Source organism: Coffea arabica, chromosome 1c (genome assembly GCF_036785885.1).
Source record: "Coffea arabica cultivar ET-39 chromosome 1c, Coffea Arabica ET-39 HiFi, whole genome shotgun sequence".
Lineage (NCBI taxonomy): Eukaryota > Viridiplantae > Streptophyta > Magnoliopsida > Gentianales > Rubiaceae > Coffea > Coffea arabica.
Window position 1 is genome coordinate 40,084,561 of NC_092310.1, and position 20,690 is coordinate 40,105,250.

At 37.4% G+C, this 20,690-nt stretch overlaps 2 long non-coding RNA genes across 4 annotated transcripts; both read left to right on the forward strand.

The window, feature by feature from the left end:
* Nucleotides 1-10,442: 10,442 nt before the first annotated feature.
* LOC140006486 (uncharacterized) lies at nt 10,443-13,064 on the forward strand. Of its 2 annotated transcripts, none has more exons than XR_011814128.1 (2): nt 10,443-10,604; nt 12,868-13,064. It is a non-coding gene; the product is annotated as an uncharacterized lncRNA (long non-coding RNA). The 2 variants fall into 2 exon arrangements; XR_011814130.1 differs by lacking the exon at nt 10,443-10,604 and adding an exon at nt 12,113-12,177.
* Nucleotides 13,065-14,487: 1,423 nt separating this feature from the next.
* LOC140006488 (uncharacterized) lies at nt 14,488-17,109 on the forward strand. Of its 2 annotated transcripts, none has more exons than XR_011814132.1 (2): nt 14,488-14,649; nt 16,913-17,109. It is a non-coding gene; the product is annotated as an uncharacterized lncRNA (long non-coding RNA). The 2 variants fall into 2 exon arrangements; XR_011814133.1 differs by lacking the exon at nt 14,488-14,649 and adding an exon at nt 16,158-16,222.
* The last annotated feature ends 3,581 nt before the right edge of the window (nt 17,110-20,690 follow it).

Sequence of the window (20,690 nt, forward strand, 5' to 3'; positions counted from 1 at the left end):
AGTTCATTAGAGGTTTAGTGCACAAGTGAAATAAACTCGAGATGAATCGAGCACGAAACACGCGTGTGCGGGCGGGGTGAGAGTTGACTTTTGAGGCAACCTTAACCACACACTTAAGCCTCAAGAAGCTTTCTCATCAGCACACAACACTCTCTCTCTTGCTCTTGCTGGCCGAACAACAAGAAGGAAAAATCTACCAAAATTCTTCTTCATTCCATCACCAAATCTTCACCAAATCACCTCAAAATTTACATACACCTTGCTAATCACTTGGAGATTACCAAAAGCTAGGAAAAGAGCTTCATCTCACGGTTTTTTTTAGTTTCAAGAGGCCGAAATTTTCTACTTTGTTTATCAAGGAAGGTAAACAACGATCAACTACCAAAATCTTGGTTTATAGAAGATATATTGCACTTATAAGCTTATATAATCATGTGGGTAGCTTTATTTATGTTGAAAATTGGTGTGTGGGCTCTATGAACTCCCACTATAGCTTGATGGACTGATTTGATGAGTTTTGATGTTATTGATGTTGGATTAGTCCTTAATTTAGTAGAAATAAGTGATATTGTGGATGGAAACTCAAAGGAAGTGAAGAGGGGATTTTTCCATTTCTGCCCCTGTCAATGCCATGACCCTTAGAGCATTTTTTGAGGTTCAATTGACTTGTTTATGATGTATATATGTTGTGTCGGCTGTGTGGAAGGTTTCCACAAAAAATTACGTGATTTGGTTGGCCAAATGTTGTGATTTCAGAAGTTCATCAAAACTGGAATTTTTCCCGTATTGCTCTGGCAGTGTTTTTCAAACAGCTATAACGTTTTACTCCGACATCGAAATCTAGTGTTGTTTATGGTACTGGAAATTAGACATTCCCAAATTTCCAACGGTATAAAATGCTGATCATGATTCCACTTGACTAATCCGTACCAACCATGTAAAGTTGCCTGTTCTGTTGCGCGTCCATACTGGAAGTTCTGTTTTGAGTAGCGAATTGATGCTCAAATATAAGCTAGTTGTGGACAGATTTTTAAAATGATTTCTTCTAAGAAATTGTAGATTTATGAATCTAGGTTTCAACGCCACCAACCACACTCAATTCCAAGTTGAATTGAGTGAGTTGTGACCGAAGTTCGAAACTGACTTAGGGATTGAAAACCCTCTTTTTGGCTAGTTGATGCCTTAACCTTGATTGGGACTTGTTGTTTCGCAATTTTGGATTTAATCACCTACAAAACACATCTTGCATGTTTCTTAGACATTGTCTATATAAATGAACCATATTTGGGATGTTTTCATTGGCCAAAGGTTTGAGAAAAGAAAACTAGAGGTGCAAGGCAGCTTTGCCTTGGAGATTTGGAAACTTTGATGGTTTTGTTAACCAATTTTTCAAATGAAATTTCCTATGAAATGTGAGAAGGAATAGCCCTTATATGGTAGGATAATACTGCCAAATTTGATGTCATTCCGAGTCCATTTCGATGCTCAAACAAAGTCCCAAAATCCGTGATTTAAATCTGTAAAATTGACTTAGCAGTCTCATTTTTTTGGTAACTTTGAGGCATCATATCTTGGTGCTCAAAACTCCGATTCTTGTTCTGCTTGTTGTGTTTTAAATCTTGATTGTAACTCTAATTGAGTTCCAAATTTCAGAGGCTAGCTCGCATTGTGTGAATTTTTCTGAATTTTCAAAATTGGCCAAAAACCAACCCCGAAACTGTCTCGCAAGCCTAAAACAGTAATTTTGGGCCAAATTTTGAATGTCTTCCATTTGGGATCATGGAAAAGTGTCTTCTAAAAACTTTTAGTACTTTGAAATAGTTACTAACGGTACCAAGTTTTCCAATTTTGGACATACGAAGAGTGAGATACGATTTTTCAAAAATTGAACCTCAAATTTGAGATTTTCAAACTTGACGGGAATTGAGTTTTTGAAATTCTTCCCTATCCTTCAATACTAATTGACTATCTTGGACTTGTATTTATGAAGGAATCAGTTTTTCCTTGTGTTAATAAACACTACTTTTGAACCTTGAATTTTGAGCAAGCAAAACCCCATTCCATGGTATTTTCTAGATTGTATAAGTGTATAATCCCTCTCTTGATAAGAAAGGATTTTCAAGTGATAGTATGTAATAAATAACTATTGTTTGCTCAGATGCTCAAGGAGACATTCACGAGGATTTCGAAGGGAACACCTAAATGTTTGTTTACGCACTCACTCTCTTATTTTGATTGGTGAGTGTCAAGTGCAAGAATTTGTTGCTAAGTGGTTAACTGTTTCTTATCCGTTATGTGAAATTTGAAAATTTTGAGACGAGTGTGTACTTTACCGCACTCGTTCTCTTTCAAGCGAAATCATATTCGTATTTTACTATGTGAATTCATATCCGGCATATACATAGTAATGTGGATGTGATTCGTATTTGTAGTTCGTATATGTGATTCGTATTTGAAATTGTCGATTCGAGTGTTGCTCATCGACTTATATTCATATTGGTATTCGTATTCGTATTCGGGAGACGCCTAAACTCGTTGGTTAACTTTGCGAATCAAGCCAGCATGGGCTTGGTCGATAAACTCAGCAAACCATGAGATATTCGTAGAGCATGATTTATTGGAGAGATCTTGCTCGACATTACTCGTGCAGTATTGCTATGATATACTCGAGTATTATCAAAACTTTGATGAGCGGGCCCAGTAAAGGGGTGTAACGGCGACGGGATTCGAAAAAAAGTTGTGTATCTACGGATTTGCTACTTATGTGGTTGACGAAGTGTCAACATGAGATGTAATCAAGACTTGGAAACGACTACGTGGAATTTAGCTCCTGAGAGCCACAGTATCCTTGAATTGTTTCTGTTTATTTTTCCTATTCGAAGTGTGAATTATTCAAACTTGATAACTTTACTTACAATGTAATTGTTGTTACTATTTGGATTATGTGTTTGCATGTGTGTTTCTTGGCTTCACTGAATATTGACTCATCCCATTAGTTTGTTTTCCTTAACAGGAACCCGATTGGAAGGAGTTAAGCAAATGCCGACTTGAGGTATTTTTGTATTAGTGTTTTAATTGTAATCGACTAGACACTTTTGGATGTTATATATTTTGGAGAAAAGTGATTGTAAATTTAAAATTTTGACGTAAGACTGGATATTTATGTATGGAAATGACTTCGTACCTTTATTCCGACTTTCATTGTTAGTATTAGACTAGGTTTGAATTGAAATTGTCTTGAGTCCTATCGAGAATTGGGCAGGCGTCCCGCGGATACTCTTGGGTTCGCCCTTGGGAGAAGTGGAGGCGTCACAGTTGGTATCAGATCTTAGGTTTCAAATCTTTGTAGTGTATCCTAAACTTGAAATTTAGGATGCCGGACTGTGGGACTGGTTTGATAGTTCAGTGACCACTTGTAGGGATAAAAAAAAAAATCATAGCCACTTCGCGTGGTATCTGTACAGGGTGAGTTTGGACCAAATGGTGTTATGGTCCTTATCATATGAATGAGTAAAGGTTTAAGTACTGTTTTAGAGCGTAAGTTGTGAATCATGAATGTGATAGGTATAAATCTTTTATCGTAATACTCGGGGAAGACTAGATATATATGTTGGGTAGGAATTTCAAATATGGTAATTCACTCTTGGGACTGACCAACTTGAGATGTGAATTATCTTATTTCAAATTCTTTTTGTACTCGAATGCTTAAGAGTTGAGGGCAATGTTAAAGACTTGAGATCTCCATTTGCGGGGAAAAGAGCGAATCAATATTTTACGTGAATAGTTACAGGAAACCAATAGTCGTTTGGCTAAGATGGCATGAAAATTAAGAGAGAGAATTAGCGAAAGATTGATGGATGGTCCTATGTAACTTAATAGGATCCTAATGCTTGATATGAGTCGAAAATGAACGAGAAGATCAGACCTACCAATATTATAAAGGATTGACTTAATTGGGGGTGATGCTAGTGCCAAGGCCAAGGCATTTTTGTTTAACTATGTGGCCTACTTTTGATGCGCTTGACTTTACTTTAGTCGTGCATGACTAAAAAAAATCCTTTTGTGACCCTTGTGTGCTATATTTTTGTAATACCCCCGACTTGCTAATTGTATGAACTTTAAAGTGTAAATACGTGTTAATTATTGTTATCTCTGATGTTTTCAAGATCGGTTCTTGTTTTAAGAAATTTCTCGCGTGATCACTTTTATTTCTTGCATTAGGTACCACTAGAACTATGGACGGACGAAGGAGTGGACGAGGTCGTGGGCGAGGGTCTAGGCAAGCCCAATTTCAAGGAGATGATCAGGGATCGGCAACTGGGCCGACTCAGGGATAAGAAAATTTTGAGGGTAATCAAGTGGCTACTACCATTAATAGGATGACTGATATCCTTGAGCGGTTAGCCAAGAGACAAGGTCCAGGACCACTTAACCAACCTGGAGCCAGGATAGAGGAGAAGATAGGGTTTTGGAGAGGTTCCTGAAATTTAACCCACCTAAATTCACTGAGAGCCCGACCCCAAGGCAGTTGAGAACTAGTTAGAGAGAATGACTGATATATTCGCTGCTTTAGACTATACCGAAGATAGGCGAGTAAATTTTGCTGCTTTCCAATTTGAGGGAGTGGCACGTGCCTGGTGGGATTTGATAAGCGGGAAGTGTGAAAGAGCGCAGACCTCTTGGACTTGGGAAAACTTCACGAGGAAATTTAATGAGAAATTTTTCCCACCATTGGTCCAAGAGAAAAGGGAAGATGAATTCATAAACTTGAGGCAAGGAACTTCTAGTGTAGCCGAATATGAAGGAAAGAGGATAAGGCGCTTTGTACAAGAACTTAATGTGGAGATTCAGGAGGGATTAGCAGCAACCCAAATCTCTACATTCACTGAAATCTTAGAAAAAGCGCAGAGAGCCTAGAGTGCAAGGTTGCAAGTTGGAGAGTTTTATACTAGGAAAAAGGGCACTCCTAATAACCCTTCTGGACATGCAGATAAGGGTGTCCCACCTTTTAAAAAGAAAAAGGGAACGGGTGGAGTGGAGATATCTATCACACCAAAAAGGACTCAATCAAGAGGAGACCGCAATGGACGAGATCAATCGAGATGGACACCTCCAAGTGATCAATCTGTGGCTCCCCAAGTTGTTTGTGATTATTGTGGCAAGCTCAACCATACAGAGAATGATTGTTTTAGGAAACAAAGGAAGTGCTTGTATTGTGGTAGTACCGAGTTCCAGTTATAGAAATGCCCAACCGTACCAAAAGAAGGAGGTAGTACCCAAAGGCCTGAAAAGTAAGTCGCTAAGCAGTCTAATGCTGGAGGAAGTTGATCTAAAGCACCAGTTATGATTTATGCATTAGGCTATCACTAGATTTCCAATTCTACTACGGTCGTTGAAGGTATGATTCTTGCTTTTCATTGTCTATCTGAGCTTCTAAGTGACCCTAATACAATTCACACTTTTACAAAATCCTAGGTTCAAAAGATAGAATCAAAATTTGACTACAATTTAGGTCGATAGAAATTGTGAGATATGGGTTGACGATTGTAAGTTACTGATTGATCCGCCAGGCGTGATTATTAAGGGGTATGATGTTATCCTAAGTGTGAATTTCGAGGACGAAATTTTCTTAAGGGGGAGAGGATGTGAGGACTCGCAAAAATTTACTTATTTAAATTTCCTATTTCTTGCTTATTCAATTATTTATTTGGCCATTTACTCAGAATATTTGATTTTGACCTTTTATTACTCAATTACATAGAATAATAACTCACATGTGTTTTTAAAATGACTCGTTTCAAAATTTAATTTTTGAAAACTCGTTAAGTGAGAATAGCGAATAAGCGCTTGGAGACAATAATCGAATCGAGAATACAACAAGTTTGAAAAATTGGAGACTTATACATTAGTCTTGAAATAAGTACTTTTATGTCTAAGTACTCAAGTATTACTTAGTGATGCTATCGTTATAAGAATTTCTTGAAAATTCTACTTTATCGTGCACAAATCGGAAATACGCGTTTTCGCGCGTGCGATTAATTGAGAGACATAAGACCTTTATCTCGAAACTATTAAAAATGAATAATAATAGTATGAATGAAAGTTCATTAGAGATTTAGTGTACAAGTGAAATGCACTCGAGAGAAATCGAGTACGAAACGCGCGTGCGCGCGCGGGGAGAGAGTTGACTTTTGAGACAACCTTAACCACACACTTAAGTTTCCTCAATAAGCTTTCCCATCAATACACAACATTCTCTCTCTTGCTCTTGCTGGTCGAACAACAAGGAGGAGAAATCAACCAAAATTCTTCTTCATTCCATCACCAAATCTTCACCAAATCACCTCAAAATTTACATACACCTTGCTAATCACTTGGAGATCACCTCAAGCTAGGAAAAGAGCTTCATCTCACAGTTTTTTTTTTAGTTTCAAAAGGCCGAAATTTTCTACTTTGTTCATCAAGGAAGGTAAACAACGATCAACTACCAAAATCTTGGTTTATAGAAGATATATTGCACTTATAAACTTATATAACTATGTGGGTAGCTTTATTTATGTTGGAAATTGGTGTGTGGGCTATATGAACTCCCACTATGGCTTGATGGACTGATTTGATGAGTTTTGATGCTATTAATGTTGGATTAGTGCTTAATTTAGTAGAAATAAGTGATATTGTGGATGGCAACTCAAAGGAAGTGAAGAGGAGAATTTTTTCGTTTCTGCCCCTGTCATTGCCGTAACCCTTAGAGCATTTTTTTGAGGTTCAATTGACTTGTTTATGATGTATATATGTTGTGTGGGCTGTATACAAGGTTTTCACAAAAAATTACGTGATTTGGTTGGCCAAATGTTGTGATTTCGGAAGTTCATGAAAACTAGAATTTTTTCCATATTGCTCTGGCAGTGTTTTTCAAACAGCTATAACTTTTTGCTCTGAAGTCGAAATCGAGTGTCGTTTGTGGCATTATAAACTAGACATTTCCAACTTTCCAACGGTATAAAATGTTCATCATGATTCCACTTGAGGAATCCGTACCAACTCTGTAAATTTGCCTGTTCTATTGTGCGTCCATACTAGAAGCTCTGTTTTGAGCAGCGAATTGATGCTCAAATATGAGTTAGTTGTGGACAAATTTTTAAAACAATTTCTCTAAGAAATTGTAGATTTATGAATCTAGTTTTCAACGCCACCAACCACACTCAATTCCAACTTGAATTGAGTGAGTTGTTGCCGAAGTTCGAAACTGACTCAGGGATTGAAAACCCTCTTTTTGGCTAGTTCATGCCTTAACCTTGATTGGGACTTGATGTTTCGCAATTTTGGAGTTAATCATCTACCAAACACATCTTGGATGTTTCTTAGACATTGGAGAAAAGAAAACTAGAGGTGCAAGGCAGTTTTGCCTTGGAGATTTGGAAACTTTGATGGTTTTGTTAACCAACTTCCCGAATGAATTTTTCTATGAAATTTGACAGAGAAATAACCCTTATATGGTAGGATAATACTACCAAATTTGGTGCTATTTCAAATCCATTTTTATACTCAAACAAAGTCCCAAAATCCGTGATTTAAATGTAGAAAATTGACCTAGCGGTCTCACTTTTTGGGTAACTTTAAGCCGCCATATCTTGGTGCTCAAAATTCCGATTCCTGTTCGGCTTGTTGTGTTTTAAATATTGATTGTAATTCTAATTGAGTTCCAAATTTCTGAGGCTAATTCGCATTGTGTGAAGTTTTCTGAATTTCCAAAGTTGGCCAAAAACCAACTCCGAAACTGTCTCGCAAATCTAAAACAGTAAATTTGGGCCAAATTTTGAATGTCTTCCATTTGAAATCATAGAAAAGTGTCTTCTAAAAACTTTTAGTACTTTGAAATAGTTTCTAACGGTACCAAGTTTTCCAATTTTGGACATACGAAGAGTGAGATACAATTTTTCAAAAATTGAACCTCAAATTTGAGATTTTCAAACTTGACAGGAATTGAGTTTTTGAAACTCTTCCCTATCCTTCAATACTAATTGACTATCTTGGACTTGTATTTATGAAGGAATCAGTTTTTCCTTGTGTTAATAAACACTACTTTTGAATCTTAAATTTTGAGCAAGCAAAGCCCCATTCCATGGTATTTTCTAGATTGTACAAGTGTACAATCCCTCTATTGATAAGAAAGGATTTTCAAGTGATAGTGTATAATAGATAACTATTGTTTGCTCAGGTTCTCAAGGAGACCTTCACGAGAATCTCGAAGGGAACACCTAAAGGTTTGTTTACGTACTCACTCTCTTATTTTGATTGGTGAGTGTCAAGTGCATGAATTTGTTGCTAAGTGGTTAAATGTTTCTTATCCGTTAAGTGAAATTTGAAAATTTTGAGACGAGTGTGTACTTTACCGCATTCATTCTCTTTCGAGCGAAATCATATTCGTATTTTGTTATATGAATTCATATCCAGCTTGTACATAGTAATGTGGATGTGATTCGTATTTGTGGTTCGTATATGTGATTCGTATTTAAAATCGTCGATTCTAGCATTGCTCATTAACTTATATTCGTATTGGTATTCGTATTCGGGGAATGGCCAAAAGTCGTTGGTTAACTTTCCGAATCAAGCCAGCATGGGTTCGGTCGATAATCTCAGCAAACCATGAGATATTCGTAGAGTATGATCTATCTTGCTCTGCATTACTCGCGCAGTATTGCCATGATATATTCGAGTATTATCAAAATTTTGATGAGCGGATTCGGTAAGGGGTTGACAGTGACGGGATTCAAAGAAAAGTGGTGTATCTACGGACTTACTACTTATGTAGTTGACGGAGTGTCAACATGAGAAGTGATCAAGACTTGGACACGACTACGTGGAATTTAGCTCCTGAGAGCTACATGTCCTTGAATTATTTTGTTTATTTTTTCTATTCGAAGTGTGAATTATTCGAACTTGATAGCTTTACTTACAATGTAATTGTTGTTGCTATTTGGATTATGTGTTTGCATGTGTGTTTTTTGGCCTCACTGAGTCTTGGCTCATCCCATTAGTTTGTTTTCCTTAACAGGAACCCGATTGGAAAGAGTTAAGCAAATGCCGACTTGATGCACCTTTGTAATAGTGTTTTAATTGTAATCGATTAGACAGTTTTGGATGTTGTATATTTTGGAGAAAAGTAATTGTAAATTTGAAATTGTGACGTAAGACTGGATATTTATGTATGGAAATGACTTCGTACCTTTATTTTGACTTTCATTGTTAGTATTAGACTAGGTTTGAATTGAAATTGTCTCGAATCTTGGCGAAAGTTGAGCAAGCGTCCTGCAGATACCCTTGGATTCGCCCTTGGGAGAAGTGGAGGCGTCACAGTTGATATTAGAGTTTAGGTTTCAGATCTTTGTAGTGTATCCTAAGCTTGAATTTTAGGATGCCAAACTGTGGGACTGGTTTGAAAGTTAAGTGACCACTTGTAGGGATAAAAAAAATCATAGCCGCTATGTGTGGTATCTGCACAGGATGAGTTTGGACCAAATGGTGTTATGGTCCTTATCATATGAATGAGTAAAGATTTAATTACTCTTTTAGAGCGTAAGCTGTGAATCATGAATGTGATAGGTATAAACCTTTTATCATAATACTTGGGGAAGACTAGATATGTATGTTGGGTAGGAATCTCAAATATGGTAATTCACTCTTGGGACTGGCCAACTTGAGATGTGAATTATCTTATTTCGGATTCTTGTACCCGAATGCTTAAGAGTTGAGGGCAATGTTAAGGACTTGAGATCTCCATTTGCAGGGAAAAGAATGTGAGGACTTGCAAATTCCTTGCATATTTCTCAAAAATTCCCTTTTATTTGAAATTATTTGGAAATTATTATTTCATGTTATCCATGGTTCAATCACCCTAGAAAAGTGCCAATGACCATAGGAAATTAGGGTTTTCCTATTCGTTTTCAATTCAAGGTGAAATCGGATTTTTCGTGTAACCGCAGTATAATTATCCGGTACCGAGTAAGGATCAAATTTGGTGCTTAAGAGTGACTTTTAAGTGAGAAATAATATGTGGTTAGAAACAATGATAAAAAGTTAGTGAATTGGAAGTAAAAACCCTAGTACGTGCGATTTAAGAGAAAACGCGTCACACCGACGTGTACCGTGCACTACCGTTTGAACCACCACTTGACCACCACTTTCTTGCCATACAAGTTTATCATTAATGGAGCAAAATATCTTCCCCCTCTTAGCCCTCCTATTGGCCGAAAATTAGAGGTTAGAAATGCAACAAGAGAGAGAAAAATTTGTGGTCAAGATTAGTCCAAGTGTTAGCCAAACTTGTGGCTAGAATTAATCCTTAGCTTTCCAACCTTCTTATAACACAAGCTTAGCTTAATTTCCTTCATTAATTCTGCATCTTGGCCGAAATAAGAGAGAGAGAGAGAGACAAAGAGAGTTCATCTCATTCTCCTTCATTTCTTCTCCAAATCTTGAAAAGTTTCTTCTATTCGCGCAAATCTACTCCGATTAAGTTGTTATCTAGCACAAAGGCTACCTACCGGTGTAATTTTCTTGAGGAACAAAGGCCTTGAACACTTGTTTCTAGTCTCCTTGGAAAGGTATACATGCTGGAACCTTGACTCTCCGATTAAATTCACGATTAGTTGCTAAATATGTCACATATGGTTGAATTATTGAGGTATGTGGTGAAATAGAGGCTTGGGTCATGATTTTCCAATTTATTGGAATATTTTTCAGCTTTCCTATGATTTTTCTAGTGCTTAAAATTTGGGGCTTTGATGTTTAAAGTCTAATATGGGAAGTTAAGATGGTGAAGCAAGCCAAAAATAAAGAAATTAGCATTTGATTTCAAGAATTTCCAGATTTCTGGAATTTCATGTTTCACTTCTGTCCGGTTTTGTAGCCTTATCGTAGAGGCCGAATTGGCCTTAGGTCAAAGAAGGAAAGTTGTAGAGAATGGTGTTTTATAGGATCCTAAAAAATTTCAGCTCAATCGGAGCAACGTATGATGTAAAAAGTCCAAAATACCCTCACTGTTTTAAAAATTTCCCAGCAGTCCGTTTCATCAGTTAAGTCCAGTTTATCACATTTTTTGACTAGTATTCATTCTGATTTAGCTTTTTACCAAAACATGAAAGTTGTATTACTCTGAATTATCTTTCAAATGCCTCTAAGAAAACCTGATTCGGACTTGTGTACTCTGAGATATGTCCATTACAGTGTAATGCATTTAAACAGCCGATGAATTGATTTCTGGTTTAGTAATTTGAGAATTTGACCAAGTTACATTAGAAACTGGACTAAGTGACCTTCATGAACATTGTAGCCCTGTGTCTTAGCTTCGAAACGGCATAAGTTGCGTCTTAATCCGATAAGCGTAGCCTCGGATAAGTTATTTCCGCTTTCATACGTCAAATCTGTCTTTTGCTAAATTGAATTTCTGCACTTGTTATTTCTGTATTTCTTATTCTTATGATATTGTGAGCCTATGGAACGGCTCTTGACTTGAATTGCTTATGTGTGATGTTGGATTGTGGTTGAGGAAAAATAATGAAGCCAAAATGGCTGGAAAATTAGGTAAACACAAAGGGCATGCTGCCCAAATTTTCGCCCGAAAGCTAAGGTTTATTTGAACTTGTAAAATACTATGACCGTTTTTCCATCTTAAAAACATGATCCTTCTTCAATTGGAACTCCAAATGTTTACTTACTCTTACCAAATAAAGAGGAGTAGTTTAGGATTTTCTTGAGTATTTTGTCCTCTCTTTTTCATGAATTTCATTAAGACAATTAGTCTATAATATCTACTTGAATATAAGATAAGTTTCAACCACATAAACGATTCCGAAAATGGTATTTCCTAGTCTATCTAGTTGGATTTTGATTTGTCTTTAGTTCAAGTGTTTCCATTAGAAAATTTTATAACCCTTTTGAGTTGGTTTTATGTGTGGTCTATGAAACCCTAGTTATTTTTATCCACGAGTCCAAATGTCCACGTTCCACTTTAAAGTCTTTTTATACGTTCTACTCATCATGCGACGAGTCTCTTTGATTGCACCTAATTGGTTGTGACAAATGAGTGGTAATATTCTTTTCATTTAATCTTAGGTTTTCTCGGTGACTAAAGATAATATCCGGAAGGATATTTTGCACGTTGTTGTGCGTAAATAGGTGAGTGTTCTATATACGTTTTGTTCCTATGACTATGTGGATTGTTGGATCTATGTGGTTATTTGTGACTATTTGATTACATGTTACTTGTTTTCTATGATTTTTAAAATGAACTTTTGCTAGGTGAGTGTGTACTTTATCGCACTCGACCTAAATAAATATGAAATTTTCGGTGATTAAATGTTGAAATACTAGTTGCGCATGAATGTAAGCCTTTTGGCTGAACTGGGCCCTTGCCCTTGTTACCGGTCGTCTCGAGCCAGAAGCGGACTCGGTCGAGCGATTAGGAACCTGGGTGAATTTGGTATACTCGAGTATTACCTTGTAGTCCGGCTACGTCCGGATGGGTGGAGTCCGGCCAATGTCCGGATGGGTGGAGTCCGGTCAACGTCCGGAAAAGGGGATGAACGAACAAAAGGATGAACGAGGGATTCTACTTACAAAAAAAAAATGTATTTTCAAACGATTGGAGGAATAAGGGAAAATGTCAGGGGAACGAACGAAGAAACAAATAGCTCCTCGTGAGCCTGTATCCTTTTAATGAATGTATTATCATTGCTTTATATTGAACATGTTTTCTGGATTAAATGTTATTACATGACTAATGTTCCTTGTTTAATTACTTGTTTATATATATAGAACCTCACTGGGCTTTTTAGCTCATACCACTTCAATTGTTTTCCTTAGCAGGGAAAGGCGAGCAAGGACGAGCGTTCTGTATAGTCTAGTTGATCTAGTTCTTTGGCCTTGTAATGGTTCTCGCCCTAGTGCTTGGCACGGGCTGGTGGTATGAGGAATGAGAACCCTTGTATATTCGATGTTTGTACTTGAATGGTAAAAACTTTGAAGACTTCTGGTGTGTAGAAGTTTCTTATCTTTTACTTGAACATCTATTGTCTATGGATGTATATACATGATTTGAGTTCCATAGTGAGTGAGTCCTGGCGAGAGCTGGGCAGGCGACCCGCTGAACCCTGGGGTACGCCCTAGGGGGAGGTGGGGTCGTCACAGGTGGTATCAGAGCTTAGGCTTCAGATTTCTGTAGTGTATCTTAGGCTTAAAGTTTGGGATGCCGGACTGTGGGATTTGATTTGATTTGAAAGGTAAGCAATTGAGGGATAAAACCTATAGCTGCTTCGCGTGGTCTTTGCGCGGAGTGAGCCTGGACTAAGTGGTGAATAAGTATGAAGGATTAAGTGTTCGTTCGAGCATAAGTTATGGATCATAAATGTTATCGGCCTTAAATCTTTCTCATGGTATCTGAGGACCATAGATAGGTACGTCAGGTAGGAATTTCGATTGTAGATAGTTTGCTCTTGAGACTGCAGCTCGAGATGTGAATTATCTTATTTCGGATTCTTGTGCCTGAGTACTCTAGAGTTGAGGCGCTGCTAAGTACTTGAGACTTGTATTTTGGAATATGAACAGGCTTTGTCCGACTAAAATGAATATAAGAAATCTACGGACATCGAGTGACTAGGAAGTGACGTGAGAGACCGGACGGGGTCATCTTAGCTGAGTCTGGAAAATATTGTAACCCAAAAGATCCTTGGGGTGAGATTGAAATGATTCTTAGTACGTGATCAACTTTCGAGAACTATTTTTTTGATCTGATTAATGCAAGTTGGAATTTCGAGGTCGAAATTCTTTTAAGGGGGAGAGAGTGTGAGGACTCGCAAATTCCTTGCATATTTCTCAAAAATTCCCTTTTATTTGAAATTATTTGGAAATTATTATTTCATGTTATCCATGGTTCAATCACCCTAGAAAAGTGCCAATGACCATAGGAAATTAGGGTTTTCCTATTCGTTTTCAATTCAAGGTGAAATCGGATTTTTCGTGTAACCGCAGTATAATTATCCGGTACCGAGTAAGGATCAAATTTGGTGCTTAAGAGTGACTTTTAAGTGAGAAATAATATGTGGTTAGAAGTAATGATAAAAAGTTAGTGAATTGGAAGTAAAAACCCTAGTACGTGCGATTTAAGAGAAAACGCGTCACACCGACGTGTACCGTGCACTACCGTTTGAACCACCACTTGACCACCACTTTCTTGCCATACAAGTTTATCATTAATGGAGCAAAATATCTTCCCCCTCTTAGCCCTCCTATTGGCCGAAAATTAGAGGTTAGAAATGCAACAAGAGAGAGAAAAATTTGTGGTCAAGATTAGTCCAAGTGTTAGCCAAACTTGTGGCTAGAATTAATCCTTAGCTTTCCAACCTTCTTATAACACAAGCTTAGCTTAATTTCCTTCATTAATTCTGCATCTTGGCCGAAATAAGAGAGAGAGAGAGAGACAAAGAGAGTTCATCTCATTCTCCTTCATTTCTTCTCCAAATCTTGAAAAGTTTCTTCTATTCGCGCAAATCTACTCCGATTAAGTTGTTATCTAGCACAAAGGCTACCTACCGGTGTAATTTTCTTGAGGAACAAAGGCCTTGAACACTTGTTTCTAGTCTCCTTGGAAAGGTATACATGCTGGAACCTTGACTCTCCGATTAAATTCACGATTAGTTGCTAAATATGTCACATATGGTTGAATTATTGAGGTATGTGGTGAAATAGAGGCTTGGGTCATGATTTTCCAATTTATTGGAATATTTTTCAGCTTTCCTATGATTTTTCTAGTGCTTAAAATTTGGGGCTTTGATGTTTAAAGTCTAATATGGGAAGTTAAGATGGTGAAGCAAGCCAAAAATAAAGAAATTAGCATTTGATTTCAAGAATTTCCAGATTTCTGGAATTTCATGTTTCACTTCTGTCCGGTTTTGTAGCCTTATCGTAGAGGCCGAATTGGCCTTAGGTCAAAGAAGGAAAGTTGTAGAGAATGGTGTTTTATAGGATCCTAAAAAATTTCAGCTCAATCGGAGCAACGTATGATGTAAAAAGTCCAAAATACCCTCACTGTTTTAAAAATTTCCCAGCAGTCCGTTTCATCAGTTAAGTCCAGTTTATCACATTTTTTGACTAGTATTCATTCTGATTTAGCTTTTTACCAAAACATGAAAGTTGTATTACTCTGAATTATCTTTCAAATGCCTCTAAGAAAACCTGATTCGGACTTGTGTACTCTGAGATATGTCCATTACAGTGTAATGCATTTAAACAGCCGATGAATTGATTTCTGGTTTAGTAATTTGAGAATTTGACCAAGTTACATTAGAAACTGGACTAAGTGACCTTCATGAACATTGTAGCCCTGTGTCTTAGCTTCGAAACGGCATAAGTTGCGTCTTAATCCGATAAGCGTAGCCTCGGATAAGTTATTTCCGCTTTCATACGTCAAATCTGTCTTTTGCTAAATTGAATTTCTGCACTTGTTATTTCTGTATTTCTTATTCTTATGATATTGTGAGCCTATGGAACGGCTCTTGACTTGAATTGCTTATGTGTGATGTTGGATTGTGGTTGAGGAAAAATAATGAAGCCAAAATGGCTGGAAAATTAGGTAAACACAAAGGGCATGCTGCCCAAATTTTCGCCCGAAAGCTAAGGTTTATTTGAACTTGTAAAATACTATGACCGTTTTTCCATCTTAAAAACATGATCCTTCTTCAATTGGAACTCCAAATGTTTACTTACTCTTACCAAATAAAGAGGAGTAGTTTAGGATTTTCTTGAGTATTTTGTCCTCTCTTTTTCATGAATTTCATTAAGACAATTAGTCTATAATATCTACTTGAATATAAGATAAGTTTCAACCACATAAACGATTCCGAAAATGGTATTTCCTAGTCTATCTAGTTGGATTTTGATTTGTCTTTAGTTCAAGTGTTTCCATTAGAAAATTTTATAACCCTTTTGAGTTGGTTTTATGTGTGGTCTATGAAACCCTAGTTATTTTTATCCACGAGTCCAAATGTCCACGTTCCACTTTAAAGTCTTTTTATACGTTCTACTCATCATGCGACGAGTCTCTTTGATTGCACCTAATTGGTTGTGACAAATGAGTGGTAATATTCTTTTCATTTAATCTTAGGTTTTCTCGGTGACTAAAGATAATATCCGGAAGGATATTTTGCACGTTGTTGTGCGTAAATAGGTGAGTGTTCTATATACGTTTTGTTCCTATGACTATGTGGATTGTTGGATCTATGTGGTTATTTGTGACTATTTGATTACATGTTACTTGTTTTCTATGATTTTTAAAATGAACTTTTGCTAGGTGAGTGTGTACTTTATCGCACTCGACCTAAATAAATATGAAATTTTCGGTGATTAAATGTTGAAATACTAGTTGCGCATGAATGTAAGCCTTTTGGCTGAACTGGGCCCTTGCCCTTGTTACCGGTCGTCTCGAGCCAGAAGCGGACTCGGTCGAGCGATTAGGAACCTGGGTGAATTTGGTATACTCGAGTATTACCTTGTAGTCCGGCTACGTCCGGATGGGTGGAGTCCGGCCAATGTCCGGATGGGTGGAGTCCGGTCAACGTCCGGAAAAGGGGATGAACGAACAAAAGGATGAACGAGGGATTCTACTTACAAAAAAAAAATGTATTTTCAAACGATTGGAGGAATAAGGGAAAATGTCAGGGGAACGAACGAAGAAACAAATAGCTCCTCGTGAGCCTGTATCCTTTTAATGAATGTATTATCATTGCTTTATATTGAACATGTTTTCTGGATTAAATGTTATTACATGACTAATGTTCCTTGTTTAATTACTTGTTTATATATATAGAACCTCACTGGGCTTTTTAGCTCATACCACTTCAATTGTTTTCCTTAGCAGGGAAAGGCGAGCAAGGACGAGCGTTCTGTATAGTCTAGTTGATCTAGTTCTTTGGCCTTGTAATGGTTCTCGCCCTAGTGCTTGGCACGGGCTGGTGGTATGAGGAATGAGAACCCTTGTATATTCGATGTTTGTACTTGAATGGTAAAAACTTTGAAGACTTCTGGTGTGTAGAAGTTTCTTATCTTTTACTTGAACATCTATTGTCTATGGATGTATATACATGATTTGAGTTCCATAGTGAGTGAGTCCTGGCGAGAGCTGGGCAGGCGACCCGCTGAACCCTGGGGTACGCCCTAGGGGGAGGTGGGGTCGTCACAGGTGGTATCAGAGCTTAGGCTTCAGATTTCTGTAGTGTATCTTAGGCTTAAAGTTTGGGATGCCGGACTGTGGGATTTGATTTGATTTGAAAGGTAAGCAATTGAGGGATAAAACCTATAGCTGCTTCGCGTGGTCTTTGCGCGGAGTGAGCCTGGACTAAGTGGTGAATAAGTATGAAGGATTAAGTGTTCGTTCGAGCATAAGTTATGGATCATAAATGTTATCGGCCTTAAATCTTTCTCATGGTATCTGAGGACCATAGATAGGTACGTCAGGTAGGAATTTCGATTGTAGATAGTTTGCTCTTGAGACTGCAGCTCGAGATGTGAATTATCTTATTTCGGATTCTTGTGCCTGAGTACTCTAGAGTTGAGGCGCTGCTAAGTACTTGAGACTTGTATTTTGGAATATGAACAGGCTTTGTCCGACTAAAATGAATATAAGAAATCTACGGACATCGAGTGACTAGGAAGTGACGTGAGAGACCGGACGGGGTCATCTTAGCTGAGTCTGGAAAATATTGTAACCCAAAAGATCCTTGGGGTGAGATTGAAATGATTCTTAGTACGTGATCAACTTTCGAGAACTATTTTTTTGATCTGATTAATGCAAGTTGGAATTTCGAGGTCGAAATTCTTTTAAGGGGGAGAGAGTGTGAGGACTCGCAAATTCCTTGCATATTTCTCAAAAATTCCCTTTTATTTGAAATTATTTGGAAATTATTATTTCATGTTATCCATGGTTCAATCACCCTAGAAAAGTGCCAATGACCATAGGAAATTAGGGTTTTCCTATTCGTTTTCAATTCAAGGTGAAATCGGATTTTTCGTGTAACCGCAGTATAATTATCCGGTACCGAGTAAGGATCAAATTTGGTGCTTAAGAGTGACTTTTAAGTGAGAAATAATATGTGGTTAGAAGTAATGATAAAAAGTTAGTGAATTGGAAGTAAAAACCCTAGTACGTGCGATTTAAGAGAAAACGCGTCACACCGACGTGTACCGTGCACTACCGTTTGAACCACCACTTGACCACCACTTTCTTGCCATACAAGTTTATCATTAATGGAGCAAAATATCTTCCCCCTCTTAGCCCTCCTATTGGCCGAAAATTAGAGGTTAGAAATGCAACAAGAGAGAGAAAAATTTGTGGTCAAGATTAGTCCAAGTGTTAGCCAAACTTGTGGCTAGAATTAATCCTTAGCTTTCCAACCTTCTTATAACACAAGCTTAGCTTAATTTCCTTCATTAATTCTGCATCTTGGCCGAAATAAGAGAGAGAGAGAGAGACAAAGAGAGTTCATCTCATTCTCCTTCATTTCTTCTCCAAATCTTGAAAAGTTTCTTCTATTCGCGCAAATCTACTCCGATTAAGTTGTTATCTAGCACAAAGGCTACCTACCGGTGTAATTTTCTTGAGGAACAAAGGCCTTGAACACTTGTTTCTAGTCTCCTTGGAAAGGTATACATGCTGGAACCTTGACTCTCCGATTAAATTCACGATTAGTTGCTAAATATGTCACATATGGTTGAATTATTGAGGTATGTGGTGAAATAGAGGCTTGGGTCATGATTTTCCAATTTATTGGAATATTTTTCAGCTTTCCTATGATTTTTCTAGTGCTTAAAATTTGGGGCTTTGATGTTTAAAGTCTAATATGGGAAGTTAAGATGGTGAAGCAAGCCAAAAATAAAGAAATTAGCATTTGATTTCAAGAATTTCCAGATTTCTGGAATTTCATGTTTCACTTCTGTCCGGTTTTGTAGCCTTATCGTAGAGGCCGAATTGGCCTTAGGTCAAAGAAGGAAAGTTGTAGAGAATGGTGTTTTATAGGATCCTAAAAAATTTCAGCTCAATCGGAGCAACGTATGATGTAAAAAGTCCAAAATACCCTCACTGTTTTAAAAATTTCCCAGCAGTCCGTTTCATCAGTTAAGTCCAGTTTATCACATTTTTTGACTAGTATTCATTCTGATTTAGCTTTTTACCAAAACATGAAAGTTGTATTACTCTGAATTATCTTTCAAATGCCTCTAAGAAAACCTGATTCGGACTTGTGTACTCTGAGATATGTCCATTACAGTGTAATGCATTTAAACAGCCGATGAATTGATTTCTGGTTTAGTAATTTGAGAATTTGACCAAGTTACATTAGAAACTGGACTAAGTGACCTTCATGAACATTGTAGCCCTGTGTCTTAGCTTCGAAACGGCATAAGTTGCGTCTTAATCCGATAAGCGTAGCCTCGGATAAGTTATTTCCGCTTTCATACGTCAAATCTGTCTTTTGCTAAATTGAATTTCTGCACTTGTTATTTCTGTATTTCTTATTCTTATGATATTGTGAGCCTATGGAACGGCTCTTGACTTGAATTGCTTATGTGTGATGTTGGGTTGTGGTTGAGGAAAAATAATGAAGCCAAAATGGCTGGAAAATTAGGTAAACACAAAGGGCATGCTGCCCAAATTTTCGCCTGAAAGCTAAGGTTTATTTGAACTTGTAAAATACTATGACCGTTTTTCCATCTTAAAAACATGATCCTTCTTCAATTGGAACTCCAAATGTTTACTTACTCTTACCAAATAAAGAGGAGTAGTTTAGGATTTTCTTGAGTATTTTGTCCTCTCTTTTTCATGAATTTCATTAAGACAATTAGTCTATAATATCTACTTGAATATAAGATAAGTTTCAACCACATAAACGATTCCGAAAATGGTATTTCCTAGTCTATCTAGTTGGATTTTGATTTGTCTTTAGTTCAAGTGTTTCCATTAGAAAATTTTATAACCCTTTTGAGTTGGTTTTATGTGTGGTCTATGAAACCCTAGTTATTTTTATCCACGAGTCCAAATGTCCACGTTCCACTTTAAAGTCTTTTTATACGTTCTACTCATCATGCGACGAGTCTCTTTGATTGCACCTAATTGGTTGTGACAAATGAGTGGTAATATTCTTTTCATTTAATCTTAGGTTTTCTCGGTGACTAAAGATAATATCCGGAAGGATATTTTGCACGTTGTTGTGCGTAAATAGGTGAGTGTTCTATATACGTTTTGTTCCTATGACTATGTGGATTGTTGGATCTATGTGGTTATTTGTGACTATTTGATTACATGTTACTTGTTTTCTATGATTTTTAAAATGAACTTTTGCTAGGTGAGTGTGTACTTTATCGCACTCGACCTAAATAAATATGAAATTTTCGGTGATTAAATGTTGAAATACTAGTTGCGCATGAATGTAAGCCTTTTGGCTGAACTGGGCCCTTGCCCTTGTTACCGGTCGTCTCGAGCCAGAAGCGGACTCGGTCGAGCGATTAGGAACCTGGGTGAATTTGGTATACTCGAGTATTACCTTGTAGTCCGGCTACGTCCGGATGGGTGGAGTCCGGCCAATGTCCGGATGGGTGGAGTCCGGTCAACGTCCGGAAAAGGGGATGAACGAACAAAAGGATGA